General features: G+C 42.2%; 1 protein-coding gene across 4 annotated transcripts in view; it reads left to right on the forward strand.

Annotated features, from left to right (window-relative positions):
* The window catches only part of MAST4 (microtubule associated serine/threonine kinase family member 4), a 508,313-nt gene that overhangs the window by 141,135 nt on the left and 346,295 nt on the right, over positions 1-20,883 (forward strand). The gene's annotated exons all lie outside the window — the stretch shown is intronic.

Consider the following 20,883-nt stretch of genomic DNA (forward strand, 5'->3'; position numbering starts at 1 on the left):
CATTGTGGTCTTAATTTATATTCCCTTGACAACTAAATGTTGTCAAATAAACATATTTCCATATGCTTATTGGACCTTCATATATCTTCTTTTGTTAAGTGTCTTTTCCAATCTTTCACCTGTTTTTCAATCATGTTAAAATTAAATTAATTAAAATTTTCAAATCCAGAAAACCCACAAGACACTTTTACTGACTTGAAAGATAGCCATATTAATATAACTTGGGCTTTTAATAACTAACTCATCATGTAAATTTCATGTTATTAAACTTAACTTTAAATCACTAAAGGTTAGATACTAAAGATTCTTTGGTCTAACCCTTATTTTATGGGTGGGAAATTAAATCTTAAAAGTTAAAAGGCTCTATCATCCCCATGCTTATTAATTTCACTTAAGAAATTTACTTGCTTTCCTTAAACTTTTTTTGTTACCAATGGGAGGGGCAGGAGTGGTTCTTTCCAATTTTGCTAAAGCAGTTTATTGAAAGCTTTAAGAGAACACGGGGGTACAGCTCTTAATGCAGATTCATGTTTTATGGCCTGAAACATGAATTTATCTTTAGCTTTGGGGGGGTGGGGGAAGAGCTGGACTTGATTCTCATTTCATAACCTCAGCAGCTCTAGAAATTCCATACTTAGGTAATTTAGCCTGCTATATAATTATTTTAGGTAATTAAATCTTTAGTCAGATAAAAAAAATTCAATAGTATTTGGAAGAACTTAAAAACATTGGACATCAGCCTGTTTTTCAAAACAGTTGTTTAGAAGTCTTATTGGAATATAAAGAAAACATTCTTAATTGGCCATCAATACATTAATGGAATAATTTAGCCCAGGGATAGGTGGATACTAGCATTCTGGGTATAAATAATTGAATTTGGCGTATTTGCAGTTGCTAGAAAACTTGGGCTTGTGAACATCAGTAAGCTTAGAAACTTACCCACTGAGTTTCTCCCTGGAGTCAGGCACGGGCTAGTGTCAGGAGAGGGAGCTGGGGAAAGGAAGCTGTTCTCTGATCCTTAAGAAACACAGTTTCCACTTGTTTTAGGCAACTATTAATAATCACATAAAACCTTAACCTAAGGACATACCCTATTGCTCACTTAAGTCAAACTAATTTTGCCATAAAAAAAATGTGTCCCTGATATATATTCTGTTACTTAAAGGCCAGCCACCTTCCTATTGCCTAATTTTGTTTTAATCGAAGGATCTTCTCTTCGGCAGTTTTCTACTGGTTCCTTAGAACAAAGACTTTGTGAAGGACTAGGTTACAGTTTGAACATTTGCGACCTAGTTATCCTAAGTTATGATAAGTTTTCTTCAAAGCTTAACTCTCTGAGAGGAAGATCTGCAATCTTTTCATCTACTATCCCTAATACCATCATAGCTAACATTAAGAATTTACTGTGTAGAAGGCGCTGTTTTTAGGAGGTTGCATTTATTGATTTACTTAATCCTTACTACATTTCTGTGCACTCATGAGGGAGGCACTCCTACGCCTCTTTTAGAGATGAGAACACTGAGGCGCAAACCAGTTGAGTAAATTGCGCAAGATCAAGAGTTGAATCCAGGCATTGTGGCTCTGGTGTCCATGCTTGTAACCATCACTCTGTTCCTGCACAGTAAACACTCCTGAGGTTTTCAGTAAATTCCAGCAGGATTAATTTGAGTGATTCCTAGGTGGGAAAATGTTTGCTCAGTTGCAATCTGGGCTGACTCAATCTGTAGGTCTTCTAGTTCCCTATTTGCAAAATTAAATTAAAACTAGGCAATTAATACATATTAAAAACTTTAACACTTATACATCTGTTAACCCAGCAAATCTAATTCTCAGATTTCATTCCCAGGAAAATAGTCATGAATATGTAGAAAAAAAAAAAAAAAAAGGTCTCTAGTTATATTTTGAGCAGCACCATTTATAATAATAAAAAAATGCATATCATCTAAATAACTAGCAAAAGAATATTGGTTAGCCATAATATGGTATACACATGAAATGGAAAATAATTGTAAACATTTAAAGCCATGTTGTAAAATAATATGTTTTAACATGGAAAGAGCCTCACTATATATATATTTTATGTGAAATCCCATTATTGAATGGTCACATAGTAGCGCTTGCTTCATAGGGCTGACTATAATTGTAGTGAAATAATTTTGTATGTCATAAGAGAAAGGGAAACAAACTCTGCCTGCTAAAGTGTTTTCTCAAATTGGGAAGATGGTTGACTAGGTTCCCGTTATAAATGGGCATGTGGAGAATGCTGTGGCCTTTTTCCAGCCCGCAATTCAGTCCATGACACACTTTTCTCCCTGATTTTTTTTTTTTTGTGTGTGTGTGTGGCACTTGTTAATGCATCAGTTGGTGACATGAATGCTGTATAACCACAGCATTTCAGTGGTGGACATCAGTAAGTGTTTTTTGCTCAGGGGGCTGCAGGTAAGCTGGGTATGGGGTAATTTAGCTGGGATTGATTCTAGATTGCAGTTTGGGTTCAGCTCTGCTCCATGTCTGATTTCCTTGGACATCATGTTCTCCTGCTAAAAGACAGGAGCATGAGAGTGTCCGTCCCCCTGCATCGGCATATTTCAGGCTGGCATCATAGCTGCTAATTTTCTATTGGCCAAAGCAAGTCATATGGTCAAGCCCAGGGTCAAGGAATGGAAGCATGTTCTGCCCACCTTGACACCTTGGCACGGATGCAGATGTAGAATGCAACTGACTAGGAGGGAGGGGAAAATTGGCACTAACAAGTCCGTCTGTCATAGTTAGCCTTCCACTCTCTTATTTAAACAGTCTTTTACAGTATAAATATTTACATTTCTCTATTTTTAATGATAAATGTGTTCAATGTGGAAAATTTCAAAAAAAGACAGCACTATAAAGAAAAAAGCCCATAATCTCACCATGCACACAAACCAGTTGAACTTTGGCATTTCCTTACTTAAGTTTTGAATCAATCTCTTAAGGGCATTAGATTAAAAGATAAAGCAACCAGTACTTTTTTTTTTGTAGGACTGGGCCCATCACTGCTTACACATATTTTTTGTTGTTGTCAGCTGATGGTGCTTTCTGCCTTCCTGGCCTGCAGCATGCTAAATAGGCACCAGGAAGCATCCTGTAAACATTGACTGAGCTTTGGAGCCCCCTGATGAGGAAGGCAGGATTATTCCAGTCATTATTCAGACCCTTACAGTCTTGGCATGGGCATTCAGTAATGCACCTGACAGTTCACAGCGAGGGAGCTGCAGAATGAAAGGCAGAACCTCAGGATCCAGAGCCCTGGCTTGTTGATATGCAAATATGCTTTCCATGCTGTGGTATATGGATGTGGCAGCCCTAACAGTCTGTGAAGGAAGGCTCCTCTTCCTCAGGAAGAGTTGTATTTTTCAAAACACGTTTGGGCTGTTTGGAATGTAAAACAAAGAGGGATCTATGTATGTGTGTGTAACTTGCATATAATAAGAAATCAACTTTGCTGACAGTATAAAGTAGAATTATGGTGCTCTGTCTTGGGGGGAAAATTGAGAAATTTTTCTCTTTTGGTCTATGGAAATCAGTTTGGAATAAGATTTGAAAATACAAAAAAAAAAAAGAAAAAAAAAGGCATTTCACAGGGAAAGGAAAAAACAACACAACCTCAGAAAACATCCCTTTCTTTAAAATTAACCTGGAGGACATAGGGTTGCATGCTGTAGAGCGCTGAACAGGTTTCTCATGCTAACAGTCTCCCTAGCTTAGTGGGCAAGTCTGGAAGAATTCAGATTAAAGCAAGTTTACATAAAATGTGACTTTTATGGGTGGCTTTGGTATTTAGTAAATTTTGCAGGTAAATACCTTTCATGCTGTCTAGATTTCTTTATTTTTGTAATAATACCGATGGAAAAATGGTGTGTTGTTACATTACATGCCATAACAAGCAAAGCCCCCAAAATCAATCTCTAGACACAGTAGTCATTTCTTTCTTTCTTATGTAAATGTTTTGGGTTGCTGGCAGCTCTCTTTCTCCTGGTGAGTGAAGGACCCAGATTCCTCCCATCTTCTGATTTTGCTCTTTATGGCCTTAACATACTCTACTTCCAACTGGTGGAAGTGGAAAGAGAGAGGAGAAACCTTTTTAACTTCTTAAAAGTCCCAGCCCGGAAGAGTCATACTTTATATCCATTTACATTCTTCTGGCAAGGTCCCATCACATGGTCACAGCTGAATGCAAGGCTGGTGCGGGGCCACTAGGATGGTCCCTGTTGGGCCGTTGCCACTGGGTTCACTTACACAAGAGGCAACATAGCACTTACTAAATTGGGAAAACTAGGAGAAATAGGTTTTAATAAAGAGATAGGAGGTGATGAACTGGTAAAGGGTACCTGAGCCTCTCTGTATTATTATGTCTTACAACTGCAAGTGAATCTACATTCCTCTCAAAATAAATTCTATTTTTAATAGGGAATATAGTCAGTAATATTGTAATAGTTATGTATGCTGTCAGGTGGGTACTATACTTAATCTAGGTCTGTGGTAGGCAAACTGTGGCTCAGGAGCCACGTGCGGCTGTTTGGCCCCTTGAGTGTGGCTCTTCTACAAAATACCATGTGCGGGCATGCACGTACAGTGCGATTGAAACTTTGTGGCTCATGTGCAGAAGTTGGTTTCTGGCTCCCCAGAAAAATTTCAATCATTGTACTGTTGATATTTGGCTCTGTTGACTAATGAGTTTTCCGACCACTGATCTAGGTGATCACTTTGTATGTTATATAAATGTCTAATCGCTATGTTGTACACCTAAAACTAATATAGTATTGAATATCAACTGCAATTGAAAAATATTCAAAATATCCTATTTTTAAAATGTCCCCTTTCTAGATCACTGATTTTAATAAAGTTGCCTTTAATAAAAAGCAGGTATCTTAATAGATTGCCAGTATTACCCCAATACATTTAATTTTAAAAATATATGTGGTGGCTTCACTTTTCTCAATGCATGATGAGACCCCTGGGTAAGATGGGGAGGGTTAGGTAGGAGTTGAGTAGAGAAAGATGTTGAATAATCTTGGAGGACAGGGTGGATTTCTTGGAAGCATTGACAGCCATTGAACGTCTGAGACTATGAAAGTGAAAAGTCTGTGTACATATTTGAGGAAATTTGTGTACCAGAAACAGTAGTTTCACAGACTATAACAGAGAGGCCTGGTCAGGGGTCATCCAGGCAAAGGTGGGGAGGGTGCGGCTGAGCTACATAAACATGAGAGTTGTTTGGGGTCTCTGGTGGGAGTTCTCAGGGGTAGAACTAGAGCCCCTGGGAATGTGGAAGGAGACTGGAAGCAGGGACCTAGGTGTGAGGTGGGTTTGGGGACTGAGCAGTCACTACCCAATTTTCCGAGTCACCAAGGGATCAAGAAAAAAATCCATTTGCATCTTTTTCCTGGTTTGAGCTTATGATTTTAAGTAGCCTTTAAAACCACTTGCTGTCTTCACCACTCCTCTGTCAGTTTGTGTCAGTATATTGTGTTTGCTCTCTAGGTGTTCTAATTTGAAGATGAATCTTTTGGCATATTTCTGTTTTTGCAGTTTCTCCCAGTCAGGGTAGAAACATCTTCTGAGACTTGGTCTTAATGGGGCTCTATCTCCTGGCCAGTTCCTTTGGCAGATGCTGCCTCCCAGTGGCTCCCTATCAGGGAGCCTTCTGTTTAGTTCCTCTCCCATGCAGATGACCTACCAGTGAGGTAGGTTGCTCCTTCTAAAAGGGCGGTCATGCCCTAACCAGTTTAACTCAGTGGTTTGAGTGACTGCCTGCGGACTGAATGCTCCCAGGTTTGATTCCAGTCAAGGGCATGTACCTTGGTTGTGGCCACATCCCCAGTAGGAGGTGTGCAGGAGGCAGCTGATCGATGTTTCTCTCTCATTGATGTTTCTAACTCTCTATCCCTCTCTCTTCTTCTCTGTAAAAAAAGCAATAAAATATATATGAAAAAAATAAATAAAAGGGCAGTCACATGGTGATTCCCAAGTTCTGGTTACCTGCTGCCTAAACTGCCCAGCTCACCTTACTCAGAGCTAAGTCCTAACAGAAGTTCAAATCTCTCCTTCAGAAATTTTATACCAATGCAACCTATCCAAGAAGTGATGATATCTAGCATGATCAGAGTATTAATTAAAGAAAGAATCTAGATGAGGACTTGAAAATCATTGAATGCATTTCTCTTATACTAAAAATCAGATGAGAGACTGAGCTGTTTGCTTTGATATGTGTGTGTGAGCTCCAGAGAATGCTGGGAGCCAAGCTAGATCAGCAAATCTGGCTCTCCAGAAAACCGTTCTACAGTTCAGGACCAGATCAGGTTTGAAAGACTTAAAAATTAGTACAAATGTTAAGATGTTATTGATAAAAGTTTCTCTTAAGAATGCTGAAGTACCTTCTGCAGAACAAAAGGTAACGTGGGTCTTAAATTGTAGTTGATAGAATTTCAAAATTGCTAGCACAGAAAAAGCAGTTGCATATTTAGACACAGCAAAACCTTTAACACCTGCAAAATAAGTTCACCTTCTTGACTTTTGGCCCAATATGTTGGATGTGGCAAATCAAATACAGTAATGGAAATTCTTCAAAATACACCAAAGATGAAAGTGTTTAGTGGTCATTGAAGGTTTTGCTGGCATTATTTTAAGTGGCTTATATCTAAACATATGTATACTAGAGGCCCGTGCACAAAATTTGTGCATGGATAGGGTCCCTAGGCCTGGCCAGTGATCAGGGCCTGCCGGGGCCTTCCTTTGTCCCACACTGCCTCCTGGTGGTCAGTGCACGTCATAGTAGGCAGTCAAACTCCTGAGGGGACAATTTGCATGTTAGCTTTTTATTACAGTGGTGCCTCGCATAACGAACGCCTCGCACAGCGAACTTTGGACAGGTTTTTCATGAAACCATCGGCCAAAAAGCAGAAAATGGATGAAGATGTGCAAGATTCGGTAGACTCTACTTAGTCGGTCTTAAAATTAAAAAAATGTGTGTTTTTTTTAAAAAAATTATGTTTTTAGATGTATCTAAATAAAAATATGTCATCTTAGCATATTTTTTTATGTCATCTTAGCATATTTTATGCTACAGAACGAATTATTTTTTTTAACATGTATTGTTATGGGAAAACGCGTTTCACATAACGAACTTTTTGCATAACAAGCTTGCTCCTGGAACGAAATAAGTTCGTTGTGTGAGGCACCACTGTATCTAGGATAAGGATGCTGTCTTTACAAATTAGGCTGATGAAGAAGCTTTACAGAAACAAACCAAAGATGTATGAATATTAGGATCCACAAAGCACTAGACATTCATCTTTCTTTCCCAATTTCTCCCAATCTCTTCCATTTCTTTCCCGCTTTTCTGCTCCCTTTGTATTTCTTGTGGTCTAGTGTGATACTATAAACAATGGATTTCAGTTATTCCTGAGAGACAAATGAATTTATTGAATCCATATATCAAAAACTTAAGTTGTTCTTAAAATTCCCTTTGTAATAGAAAATTGATTTCAGGTGCTTTTTAAAAAAATATTTTTTAGCATTTTATCAAGGGGTTGAACTTTTTTGAAGGGGTATAATCATGTTTCTTTTTGTTTTCTCTCCACTGGTGGTTTGTTTTTTTTTGTACTTCCCTGAAAATATGTTTTGTTCTGATAGGATGTACTGAGGCCTAGTCATGACTGGGCACAGTTTCCCTATCTTTCATGCACTGTGTATTTTTAGGTTCTGAAAAGCATGCGGATTCTAAGCTTATCTTCTCAGTTCCTCATATGTGTAGTCCTCAAGAAATGAAATGCTTTTAGCTTGCTGTAACTCTTTAGCATATGTGAGGAAGCCACACAAATGGAAACGATTATATTACAGTCACTGTGAAATATAAATAATGAAAAATTAGTGCTGACTATGAAATTGCACACACCACACTCCTTTAGTTATGATTGGGAAGAGGGAGACAAGGCTGGGGCAGGCAAGGTGGGTGGTGGGGGCTGTCATTTCACGTCACCCTGGACCCCATGTACGCAGTTGGATATAGTAACTGGCTCTTCTGCTGACATTTCTTTTCTTTTCTTTTTAAATATATTTTTATTGATTTCAGAGAGGAAGAGAGGAGGAGAGAGAGAGAGAGAGAGATAGAAACATCAATGATGAGAGAGAATCACTGATCGGCTGCCTCCTGCATGCCCCCAACAGGGAATCAATCCCACAACCCGGGCATGTGCTCTTGACCAGAATCAAACCCAGGACCCTTCAATCCACAGGCTGACACTCTATTCACTGAGTCAAACCAGCCAGGGCTGCTGACATTTTCTTACGTACAAACTGCAGTGCAGTGCAGCGGTGCAGGGGAGGCGCTGAGGTACTTGTGCTGGAGTTGGAAAGTTAGACCTATGCCAGTCCCTCCGGTCAACACTGGCATGGAGGTGGGGTGTGAAGTAGCAGCTGGGGCGAGGGCATGGGGGAGGGAGGAGAAGTAGATCAGAGAGAGAATGGGGTGTACAGATAGGAAGCCAGTGACTTAGCTGAGTGGAAATAGCATCCTTGCGTCTCCTACACCACAGTTTCAAGAGGTAATGGGAAGGACAGGAAATGGGGAGCTGAGGCCCAGATTCGGGCACCACATCCACCGAGGAGTAGCCATCCCCTTGTTTCTGGGTTTTCTCACCTGTAAAATGAGTGGGTGGGGCCAGAAACTCTCAAGGCCCCTTGTAGCTGGAGTAGTAAATTTTTAGCTACCAGGAACAGAGAGGGAAAGTCTTTGCAGACTTTCATTTCCTTCCATTTACCCGCACATTCTCTCACCATGGGTGGGTGAACACGCTCAGGGTCTCCCTTCCAGGAGTCTGGGATGATGTCCTGTGGCTGTCCTCCGAAGCTGAGCACACTAGCACCCATCTGGGTTTGAAACTTATTTTTAGTATCTGACCAAAGGTCAGGAATGGAGGCTTTTTTAAAAATTTCCTGGATGGAGACTGATAATGAAGCTGAATTTATGTCAACTCCCCAGAAAAAAGAGGCAAAGAATTGCAAATGCCACCAACAGGGGATTTTAAAGATTTATAACAATTAGTGTTTCTGATACAGTAATGCCGCTGGTGGTGGTAGCGGCATTTGTCTTTGTCAGACTCCATTGTCATTCAAGCACTTAATCTCCGTGTACTGCCAAGACTAAATTCATTTCCTTGTGTCTGCCTAGTGGATAATTTTTCTGCCCTTTGACAGTCCTGTCTCAGGTGCCTGCCTCACACCGGGGCCTGAAGGGAGAGCTGAGGGTAAGTCCCCTCCTGGCCTTTACCTCATTGCTGATGTGCTCGCTGGGTGGTAAAACTTTTGAAAAGAGAGAAAACGAGCATTTAAATGTCTCTTTACCTTATTTTTGAATAAGAACACAGGTGGAATCAGGACCGCTATAAATGATGAACGTGGCACCAAATTAGACTTGAAGATGGTTTTTGCTTAAAGTGGCACAGCTTCCAGCATCCAAGTCCCTGTAAAGGGAAGGCATGTACTTACATTAAGTAACATACTGGGACATCCATACGTGTTTACATGTATGCATGCGTACATGGCACTGTGCCCTTGGTTTTTATTCCGTGTCCTCTAAGCAGATGGGCCTGCATGTTTGTCATAAATTACTCTAGAGGAACAATTGTGTCCTCTCCCTTTTATTAAAACTCCTGAAATGAATTTCTCTGAGCTCAGGATAAGGAAATAGGTTGGCTCGGTTTAATAAATTTGAATTCTTTCTTTTAAGTAAAGAGATTCTGTCTTTGCTTTGGTTGCCACAAGCCTCTGCTCAAAGGAGCTCCACTGTTTCATCTGTGCTCCATTTTATAGCTGTGGCTGTACAAATCCGGAGCAGGGAGACCCCACAGTAGGAGGGTAACACAGGGACAGAATCCCTAACATACCTTATCGCATTCCCATTCCATTCCAAACACCTTCACTTCACTTTCGCTGCCGGTTGCTTCTCAGAAATACTTTGGAATTTCCACCCCACTGCCCTCTTATATTGTTCTCTGATTACAAGATGGATCGCTTTTAACTTCCTATTATTTATGTATCTATCATCCCTTTTACTGGTTTGTAAAGTCTTTGAGGACCCATTCTTTACATCTGAAAGCAATGCCCCCTGCATTGCCAGCACTGAACGCTGAGCAAATGGGGTTGCCATGCAACCCAGAGGGTAAACCTTTAGAAAAGAGAGAGCAGTATCCTTTCAATGTCTGCTTCCCTCTTTCTGAATCAGACAGAGAGAGATGAATACCATATGATTTCACTTACATGTGGAATCTAAAGAACAAAATCAGCACAACAAGCAGAAACAAACTCGTAGATACAGGGAACATTTGGATGGAAGAAGGTTTGTCGGGTGGATGAGTGAAAAAGGGGGAGAGGGGTTGAGATGTACAAATTGCCAGTTAGAAAGAGGGTCGTGGAAATATGGAGTGCAGCATAGAGAATGTAGTCAATGACATTGCGATGGCTGTGCGTGGTGGCAGACGGGTACTGTACTTTCGTCGAGGTGACCACTTTGGGAGTTATAGCTGTGTCCAATCACTGTGTTGTATATCTGAAACTAACCTAATATTGCATGTCATCTGTAATTGAAAAAATAAAAAAATTAAAAAAATTAAAAATGGGGGGAAATGGTATTGCCATATAAAATACATGGCAGCTAATTAAGTGTTAATTACAGATAAACAGCTAATATTTTTAGTATACTTATATCCAATGTAACATTTGGGACATGTGTGTTAAGCTTTATTTGAATTCAAATCTATTCAGGTGTCCTGTATTTTTACTTGCAAAATCTGGCCACTCCATCAGTAAATGTCGGAGTGGTTCTGGACGTGGACATTGCCACATGTCCTCTCATAGGTATAGACAGGAATGATGTGGCAGGCAGGAGGTCAGAGTCCCTGTACATGGATATTAGTACAATATCCTTTGTTATTAGTACAATATCCTTTTTTTAATTCCCCTTCCTGTTTAGTCACCTTGGAGAAGGACCATCTTTGCAAGTGGCCCTGAGCAGATCTGATATATGATATACACTTTGATGTGAAAAACTGGGTGCATAAGCCCCACAGCCATTCATTCTATAGTCACAGTGCTCTCTGTGGATTCAGATAATAGGAGATTAAGTGCATTTAATGGGATGGCTAGAATAAATAATGACCAGGCTCTCCGTCTTGAGAGATGGCCATTTGGAGGGTGATTGGAATTATCAAATGCCATTCCCCCACCTGAGCACCATAACACACTGCTTCCCCATAAGCATAGCTACATTCTTTAAAAAGGACCGTTAGGTAGCCTAGTAACCTAGTGATACTGTTACTTTAAGACAGACCTCAGCCCTGGACTTTATGGCTGTTTAATGTCATCCGAGCTTTCCGAAGAAGTCAGTGGCTAAATGATAGACCAGGAATGGAAACGTTGAATTCCAACCCTACCCTGATCATTACTTTCCAAGCAGTGCTGAGGTAATTGTCAACCTAACTTGGCTTTGATTTTTCTCTTCTTCAAAACAAGGGCAACCCCGGCTGGTTTGGTTCAGTGGATAGAGCGTCAGCTGGCGAACTGAAGGGCCCCAGGTTTGATTCTGGTCAAGGGCACATGCTCCAGTTGTGGGCTTGATCCCCAGTGGGGGACTTGCCGGAGGCAGCCGATCCATGATTCTCTCTCATCGTGGATGTTTCTATCTCTCTTTCCTTCTTCCTTTCTCTCTGAAATCAATAAAAAAATATTTAAAAAAAATAACAAAAAACCAAGGGCAATGTTCTATTTGTTCTATTATGTTTGGGAGAGCACTTAGTGATTTGTTAGAATTTGATTCAGAGCACAGGGTTGCAGTTGGGATAACAGTGGTCCCTAGATTCTGTTGCTTTTAAACAAGGGGCAGTGGACATTGGGCTTTTTTAGTGAGGGAGGGAGACCAGGTGAAACAGTCCCTGATTACGCTCTCTCTCACCCCCAAAATTGGGGCCTTTAATATGCTACCATTTGGAGATGCTGGAGGTAATCTACATGATATTTTTTTAAGAGACATTTTATAGTTGTTCTATATTATTGGCTTATTCAACCATCAGTATCAACAAACATTTCTTAAGACAAAACATTAGATTTTTTTTTTTTTTTTTTTTTTTGGAGCATACACAGACGTTGTTATTGAGGAGGAAGAATTTGAAATCTGTTTGGATTAAAACCCAGCATGGAACAAAAACTGTTCCAAATAAATACATGTGGAAATGCACTGTTAGGTGAATTAGATTTATATAGAAAGAGGACTTATTGGGAAATTTGGACTTGTCTAGAAATTTCTTTGTATGTGGGAAGTATATTTTATCTCTTCTGTGGCTACCTTTGTTCTTTTTGTTTCTTTTATGAAGCTCTTGATCCCAGCTCCTCCGTGGCCTCTGTCACAACTGTTTAGATGTAGGGCAGTTGTCAGAAATGTTTAGCATCTCACGGCTGCCAGTGACATTTCAGCGCGCCAGTGAAAGCATCTTAGTGTGCAAAAGGACGCTATTGAGTAGGATTCGTAATTTCTCCAAAAAGTGAGATGCTAAATACAAATTGTCCTCTCGTATCCCGACAGTTAGCTTACTTTGAAAGCACACAGTGCTCTGTGGAGGTGTTGGGCTCTTTTGGAGGTGGGTTTTAGAAGAGAAAAATCCAAGGCAGAAGTGACGCGATGTTCTCCTTATTGAGTTTAAGGGACGCTGAGTGTTTTTCATAGTTGTTATTGTTACAAAACAAACAACCAACACTGAATACCCTTCCAGGCAGACTGGAACTAAACAATGGAAAAAGGGGAGCCCCGGGAGAAATACCAATGTGAGGCAGAATGGAAAGTTAATATGCACAGACGTAAGTCTGTAATTCTGTAAAAAGCAGTCGGTGCGGTGGGCGGGCTGTGATGGCGGGGTGCAAGGGCAGACGACTTCGGTCCCAGGTGACACGGAGCTGACAGCACAGAAGAGCACGCTGTGCACAGAAGTAAATGTCACTCTGTGCACACGCAGCTGTGTGGAAGCAGATGGCTGTGGATTTAATGCCAGCGATGCCAAGATGGGCAAAGCATCTGGATGGGGACCTGAACCCACAAACTGTGTGTTCACAGGGATGTGGGGCACTTGGCCTGTGTCATCCCTGCCTTTGTCTCCAGGGTTTGGAGATGGAAGCTCAGAGAGGAAAATACTAGTAACGTATCCGGGATCCCCTACCGAATGCATGGTGAAACCAGGATGCAAACCCGTGTCTTGATTGGTTTCCCACTCGGTACTGCCGCATCCATTTGCCAAATGAAATGAGAGCCAGTTTTTCTCCAAGTGCCCTGTGTGGGGAGGATCTGACCCAGCCTGACGGTGACACCAAGGAGTGCCCTGGCTGGGAGGGGTTGAGCAATGGAAAGTCGAGGGGATAAAAAGGCCTTGTTTATTGCTGGCCTTCTGTTTGCCAGATTTCAGGATAGGCTTCTTATTTACATTATAAGTTAGTCCTTATAATGGCCCTATGAGGTTGACCAGTGCTCTCCACTTTACAGAATGTCTGTGGGAAACGGAGGCTTAGGAGGTTAAGAAGCCTCACCAAAGTCACACAGCTACTCCATGATGGCAGTTAGCCTTCGAATTTTGCATCTGAACCTCGTAACTGGGGTTATCGAATGGACTTGAATTTAACAGTGTCATCCCATGAGTTTAAAATTTGAATGTATTTCCAGGATCCAGAGGGACCCATGAACATGTTGGATGGCATGACATTTTGGAAAGGATCGGACTAACTGGGCTGAGAAGCCCAAGTATCACAGGGGAGGAGGGGATGCATCTACTGTTTGATTCTTACTTTGAGGAGGGCAAGAGACTAGTCCTCGGGGAGGTTTTAGAAAGGTGGAGAGGAGGCAGAGGGAGGAGCGGAAGGAGAAAGAGGAAGAGAGGACGGGAAGCTGACAAGGAGTTTAGCAGCTGCTCCCCTTATCTGCAGCTGACTCGGAGAAAAAATGGTTCTATTTATTTGCCGTTTCCTTCCATATATCTTCCCAGCAGCATTCATCAATATCTGTCATTTCCCAGGGGGGCTGGACATGTCTGGCAATTCATTCTGCTGCATTACATTTCAATACGCTGATGGAGGCAGCCCGATTGCAGATGTTAACTCTGACCTGTGCCCAGCCTCACTTAGACGCCGCCAGCACCCCGCCCGGCATCTGGGTGCCCTCACTTAGGCATTCTGAGCAATGCTGCTTGATGCCCCATTTTTGTTACCATGCTCTCATTAGAGTAGGCTCTATTTACTATGTACTCAAAAATCAATTTGACGTTGTCACGTTAGCCTTTGGTCTCTACAGCTAGAGCTTTACAGCCAAATTATTATGTTTTGTGTGGGGTTTCTTTTTGGTAAGAATGTTAAGTCCAGAGACTCACCATCAGAAGAGAGGCCGCCCTGGTGGTCCAGGTCATCAGGGGAGTTGCTGGCCAAGGCTGGGTCTCACTGCAGAATGGGGGGCGGGGGGGGGGGGTGCCGGGAGGGGAGACACGGTGCTGGATGCTGGTCTGCAGAAAGGCAGCTGTTATAATCCCAGCAACATCGAGGCTTCCTAAGTTTCAGTTCACATATGAAGTCACCAGGCCCTCATCTCCGCCCTTATTAGAATCTGACTGGGAGTGGTAATCTCATTGGATGAGAAGAGGTATTTATTTTCTAGGAACAAGTGAAGAGGGAAGAAAAGAAAGGAAAGGCCAAAGGCATTTCTCTGTAAGTATGGATTCAGATTGTGTCCCTTTAAAACTACAGTGTCTTTGGACTTGCCATGGCATCTCTGTGTTTTTGTAATAAGATGGTAAGAGTGGCAGGGTGGCTCTCTGTGACTGAGGGTGACACGACCTCTGCTCCTTTGCACCGTCTTTCCACGTCACCCCCACCGAGAGGCGTTTTAACGGAAAGCTGCAGCCACAGTGGGCAGTGGCAGTGGCAGCAGGAGATGCAGCTCACTGCCTCGGGTTTGTCCCCAGGCTTCGATTGCTGTGGTGGAGACGTGTGTTTGTCATGTTCCCACAGTCCCCAGCTCTCTCACAGGAGAGCACTGGGCTTTGGTAACTCTTGAAATATTTGTCATGTGCCCCCTCAGTGTGAGGCGGCCCTAACTTATGTGCTGCTGCCTGCCCTGCTTGCAGTGAGCTTCCTTTTAAAGTGGCTTCCTCACTCTGTCCCCAGGCCTGTGGTTGGTGCTGTTACCTCGCCATTCAATATTAAACATAGAATGCCGGCGGTGAGTGCCATTGGGCATCTCTGGGGGATTGGTAGCAAAACAGAAGGAGTTCAGAGACTGCTCCGTTGGGCAGTGAATTTGATTCAGACCTTGAGGCTCCATTGGCATCACCCTATGCCCTGACTACCAACCTCTCAAAATCCACGCATGCTCTCTCCCTTCAGCGTCTGAATCGGGACCTCTGGCTATAGGCAGTGGTAGCTTCAAGGTCTCAGGGTCCAAGCTCTGCTTTGGACTTTTCTTGTGTGAGTAAACACAGACCACTTTTTTCTTTTTTTCTTTTTAAGGATAGAATAGCAGCACAATATAGAAGTCAGTGAACTTCAGCACCCAACTGGTCACAGGTCTGTCGGTTTCTCAAATTGTATTTATTTACGCCATTAAGAAGAATGATTTAGCAGCATTATTGATGCTGTCTAGGTATAGTTATTCTTTTGCAACGGGGACAAGAAATTGGAAGCCAGTCATCCATGTGAGAGGGAGATGAAAGGAACCCTGTCTCGGTGTGGTAGCATGCGGAGGATGAATAAGGGGGGCTGTAATTGCCTGTGGGCGTGACAGCCGCGATGATGAGGGACCCAGTGTTTAGGAGTGAGCAATGGGGCGTAGAAGGGAATATCGTGATGATGATGGAGTACACTCCAGGGCAGTGGCTGCTGACTCATGGATTCCATCCACATTCAGCCAGTGACTTACCATGGTCTTTCACCTTCCTCCACAGAGGGTTCTTAAAACACACAGTTCCTCTGACTTGTAAATGATCCAAAGGACTGAAGTTATTAAGTGTGATTTGTAAGAGCAGGGGCTGATGTAGTTTAACGTGGATAACTCTTGTGGGACCACAAAAAGGACCCCCTGATTTTTTTCCTCTGGAAGGTGCAGTGTTTTGGGCTAAGCCAAGAGAGAGTGGCTTTGTGTGTGGGAAAATATACATATCAAAATGACCATTTTCACCATTTTTATGTGTACATTCAGTACATTCACAGGGTTGTGTAACCATCACCACTATCTATCTCCAGAACTTTTCATCACCCCAAACTGAAACTCAGTACCATTTAAACAATGACACGCGCTCCCCTCATTCCCTCCTCTCTCCAGCGCCCAGTAAACACATATTTTTTGTCTCAATGAATTTGATTATTCCAGGAACCTCATGTAAGTGGAGTGTTAACAACACTTGTTGTCTGACTTATTTCATTCAGCACGTCCTAGGGGTTCATCCATGTTGTGGCGTCTGTCAGAATATCCTTCCTTCTAAAGGCTGGAGCACATTCCATTGTATGAATACACCGCATTTTGTCTATCCATTCATCCATCAATGGACACTTGGGTTGTTTCCACATTTTGGCTGTTATGACTAATGCTGCTATGAATATGGGTATACAAGTACCCGTTGAAGTCACTGCTTTCAACTCGTGTGTGCATCCTCGGAAGTGGAATTAAGCAAGGGAGGTGTTAGTTAGCCATGGAGAGGATGACACGGTGGGACTGTCCCTCCTCCCACTTTAGTGGTAGAGGTGAACTTTCTGTGAGAGCTTCAGTATCTCTCAGGTGGGCGGCACAGGGTGAGAGATGTGGGCATGTGGTCCCATCTTCCTGCTTGTGGTCCCAGCACGGGGCTAGCTTCCCATTGTCTTTTTGTCCCAGCCCCTTTGTCTTGGTAATGCTGCCCCCATTCTCCTTCCCTTCCTATGTAGCTCCCCCACCTCACAAAACCCTCAAGAGCAACGCAGTCATCCCCTTCGCTTCCCTTCGCTCCTGGTTGGTACCTGGGAGGGACACACAGACCTTTTCGGAGTTCTGTGGGTAGCCGAGCACCAAAGCCTTAGGCTGCTGGGGGATGTGGCAGCCAGGTCTTACTTTCCCCTGAGTGTCCTGTTTGTGCTCCAAGGTGAGTAGCCGGCAATGTAAGGCTGTGGACTGACCACTAGGTCTCTGCTGCAGTTCAGGTGCTATGGGACTTTTTTACTGGAGGCTTTTAAGTCTAGTCAGGCACCATTATTCCTGGGTGGCAAAGTACATCTCCAGAGGCCATATGTATTTCTTTATATAGCCATTCTGTTAAAATGATTGCCGACCTGATATTTTTGTACTTCGGACGGGGTACTCTAAGCTCAGGGGTGCTTTGAAAGCATGGGCGTATCTCCTGTTTGAAAACATGCGTTTATGGTCTTGCTTCTTGTTTCTTGGAATTCAGGATGGAAACAAAGGAAAACACGTTTTAGAGAAGAAGCTATGAGTAGCCTGGGCACGATCTGGGTCTAGGCTCAGTAACCTACTTATTTTTTGTATAATCTTTAAAGGCTCCGGTCCTTCTTACTCTGTTAAGTAGAGGCCCTGTGACCAAATAGTAACACTCACCAGTACAAGAAGTCCATCCAAAGAATCCACACCTCTGTGGTTGAAACCTGACCAGTTCTTCTGTCACTCTGGCCCACTGACTCCAGCTCTAATACGGACTCTATTATGGCCTCTAAAGTTCTTGTCATGCCAGGAGAACGTATGTATTAAGTGTTTCAGTTAGCGTACAGGAGTTTGAGAGCTGTATTTCCGAACAGCACAGAGCTGATCAAAGTTCCAGCTGTAACAACAGGCCCCGTTCGGTATTAAAACATAGCTGCCAGATTGCCAGGCAAGCTCACCTCTCATACAACTAATTGGGAATGGTGTTATCTATTAATTTCCACCCTGTGCAGCTGAATAATGTGGTTGACAGATGCTAATTTTCTTAAATTGTAGGCAGCAAATGATGCATGAATATAACAGCAACACACTTTTTTAGAGGCTCTTGGTAGTCATCAGAAGGGGAATTTATATAAAGTTTGATGTAATCACTACTAACTATGGCACAGTGTTAGTGCCTTCTAATGACTGCCTTAGATCCATCTGTTGTCCTTTCTTCCCTAATAACACTAATGGAGGTCTAGGCAGGAATAAAACATCCCATGTGCTAGGCTAGCCAACCCTCCAATTTGTAACATTCATATGATTCCTAAGGATAAGGCTCATACAAGAATAATGACATCTAAAATCTAGCTTGTGATGGCATTAGAAACATTTCATTATATATGTGTATACATGCTTCCTCATTGAATTTGTTTTTTCCCCCCCAGTGGCTTGACACCCTTTTATTCCTTGCTTCACCTTATAATTCATTGTGTGCTGGGTAGCCCTTTGTCTTTCTTATTTATTTCAAAGTTTACATTTATAGAATGTTCCTTGTGTAAAAATCCTTTCTGTTTTGATTTACAACCACTGCATAAATGTACCCCTATTTTACAGCTGAGGAGCCCGGGGCTTGGAGAAATCCATGAATATGTGATGGGATGGGAGTCTGTGTTGGGGGCAGAATTGGCACTCAGCAGTCTGACTCTAGAGTCCACCATGACTTAGAGACATTAATGTTCCTGTTAACTGCTAAGGACCTTGATGTCCTGTTAAGCTTAGTTCAAACTCAGTTCTATAACTGATCCACTATAGACCGTCTAAAGGTCTCCTTGTGGGTTAGGATCTGTTAAGTCACAAAGAATTGAAGGCTGACAAAGCCCCTCCTCGACCAAATTCTAGCCAGGCATCTCCGAGCCCTCTTTCTCCACTAGGCCGTAACCTTGACTATTAAAGATTTGAACACCCACTTACATAGTTTCAAATAGCTCAAGGCTCCTCTGGATGACCCTAACTCCCTTAAAGTGCCTGCCTGAGAAAACTCAAGGCTGCCAAAAATTTGCTGCTGTTCTGGCCACCAGGTAGGATTTGTGTCTCCGTATCTCTGTGGGAGGGTGGAATCCTCACTTCCATGATCGCCAGCTAGCGGGCAGAGCTGGCTCAATCGCAGTTCCACTGACCAACCCTTTACAAATTTTCTCTTCCATGACTCGGCTCCCTGCCCTCTTCCTCCTTTCTCCTGTTAAAACATCCAGTTACTTCTGTATAAATTGAAGGTGAATTTAGTTCGAACTGGACTTTTTTTCCCCTCCTGTGGCAGTAGTTCTTACGGATTAAAATCTGTCCCTACCACTTTAAGTAGTGTCTAACTACTTATCTTTGACAAGGCACACCTATGGTCTTTTTTACCAAGGTTAGACTCATGCAAGAGGTAGCAGCAGATGAAATGTATGTGTAGTGTTGGCCTGAGGGATTTCAGAGGAGAGGATGGCATGTGTGTCCTGTTAGCTAGGTCTCTGCTTGCTATAAACCGCTCTGTGAGAGCTAACAACAGGGAAGTGCTCAAAGTGTGGTTCCTGGTGCCCCCTCCCCTAGTGCTTTTTCTAGGTCTGTCCAGAGCAAGCATGACAAGCTTGTGGCTCATGGGCTGCCTGCCTCCCTGATGTGGCCTCAGGAACTGCCATTACGAGGGGTGGGAGGAATATGCTCTTGGCTTGTTTGCCATGTGAGATTTTGGAGCAATTTTTTTGGTAGGAATCATTAAAACCAGTAATATATTGGGTATCCCAACACTTTTCCTTGATGGCTCAATCCGTATTTCTTTCTTTTCAGATTTAACCCGTTGGAATTAATAACTATTCAAAAGTATGTATACAATTTTTGGGGGGACGCCCTATATAATACCATATAAAGAAATCAGTAGAGAATAATTTAATACACCTGCATATACCTGCCAGCCACCTCTTTCAAAGCTTAATATTTACCACATTCTTCAGCTACATTAGAAAAACTTAATATTAAAAATTATTAAAACCACAAGTGAAAACTTAATTCTTATTCCCTGCAGATAATTTTCAAAACAATGAAATGTTATAGCAATCTTCTCCCTGGACCCAATTCCCATTTTCCCTGCCAAAGAGAACAACAATTTTGCAAGAAATACTGTTCTTTATTGTAATATTGTTCAATAGTTTTCTCCATTTCTTTTGTGATCTGGCCAAGGAATCCATTGCGTTGGCTTATTTTGTTGCTGTTGGTGGTGAGAGTATATTGGTGGAGTTATAAAGCTCTTATGATCATGTGAATGGTGATAGTATGTTGGCTGCCTTCCATGTCCCAGGCTGTGTGCCTTACGTGCATTATCTCATTTAATCTCATCTGTAGGTTACTTTCTTTTAAATATAAAATCATCCTCTCTTATACCTTGTTTTTCACCTTAGCATATGTGATGAATATTTTCCTGTGATAGGATTTGGGCTTCAAAGTAAGATTCCATGTTTTGCTCACTTATCAGCTGTGTGCTCTGGTCTAACTACATAACCTCACTGAGTTTTAAAGTGGAGATAATATGCCCTAGTATCCCATAAGGTTAAGATGTGGCAGTGGCCAAAACCAGTTTGGCTCAGTGGATAGAATGTCGGCCTGTGGACTGAAAGGTCCCAGGTTCGATTCCGGTCAAGGGCATGTACCTTGGTTGTGGGCACATCCTCAGTTGGGGGTGTGCAAGAGGCAGCTGATCAATGGTTCTCTCTCATTGATGTTTCTAACTCTCTATCCCTCTCTCTTTCTCTCTGTAAAAAAATCAATAAAATATATATTTTTAAAAAAGATATGGCAGTGTCTGGCATATAGTAATGTCTCAGTATATTGTAACTATTATGCTAGACTACAAATTAAACTTAAGAAGATAATCTCGTAAGTTTTATTTTTCCCATTTA

The sequence above is a fragment of the Pipistrellus hanaki genome (assembly GCF_964339955.1).
Source record: "Pipistrellus hanaki genome assembly, chromosome: 4".
In the NCBI taxonomy this organism is placed as follows: Eukaryota; Metazoa; Chordata; class Mammalia; order Chiroptera; family Vespertilionidae; genus Pipistrellus; species Pipistrellus hanaki.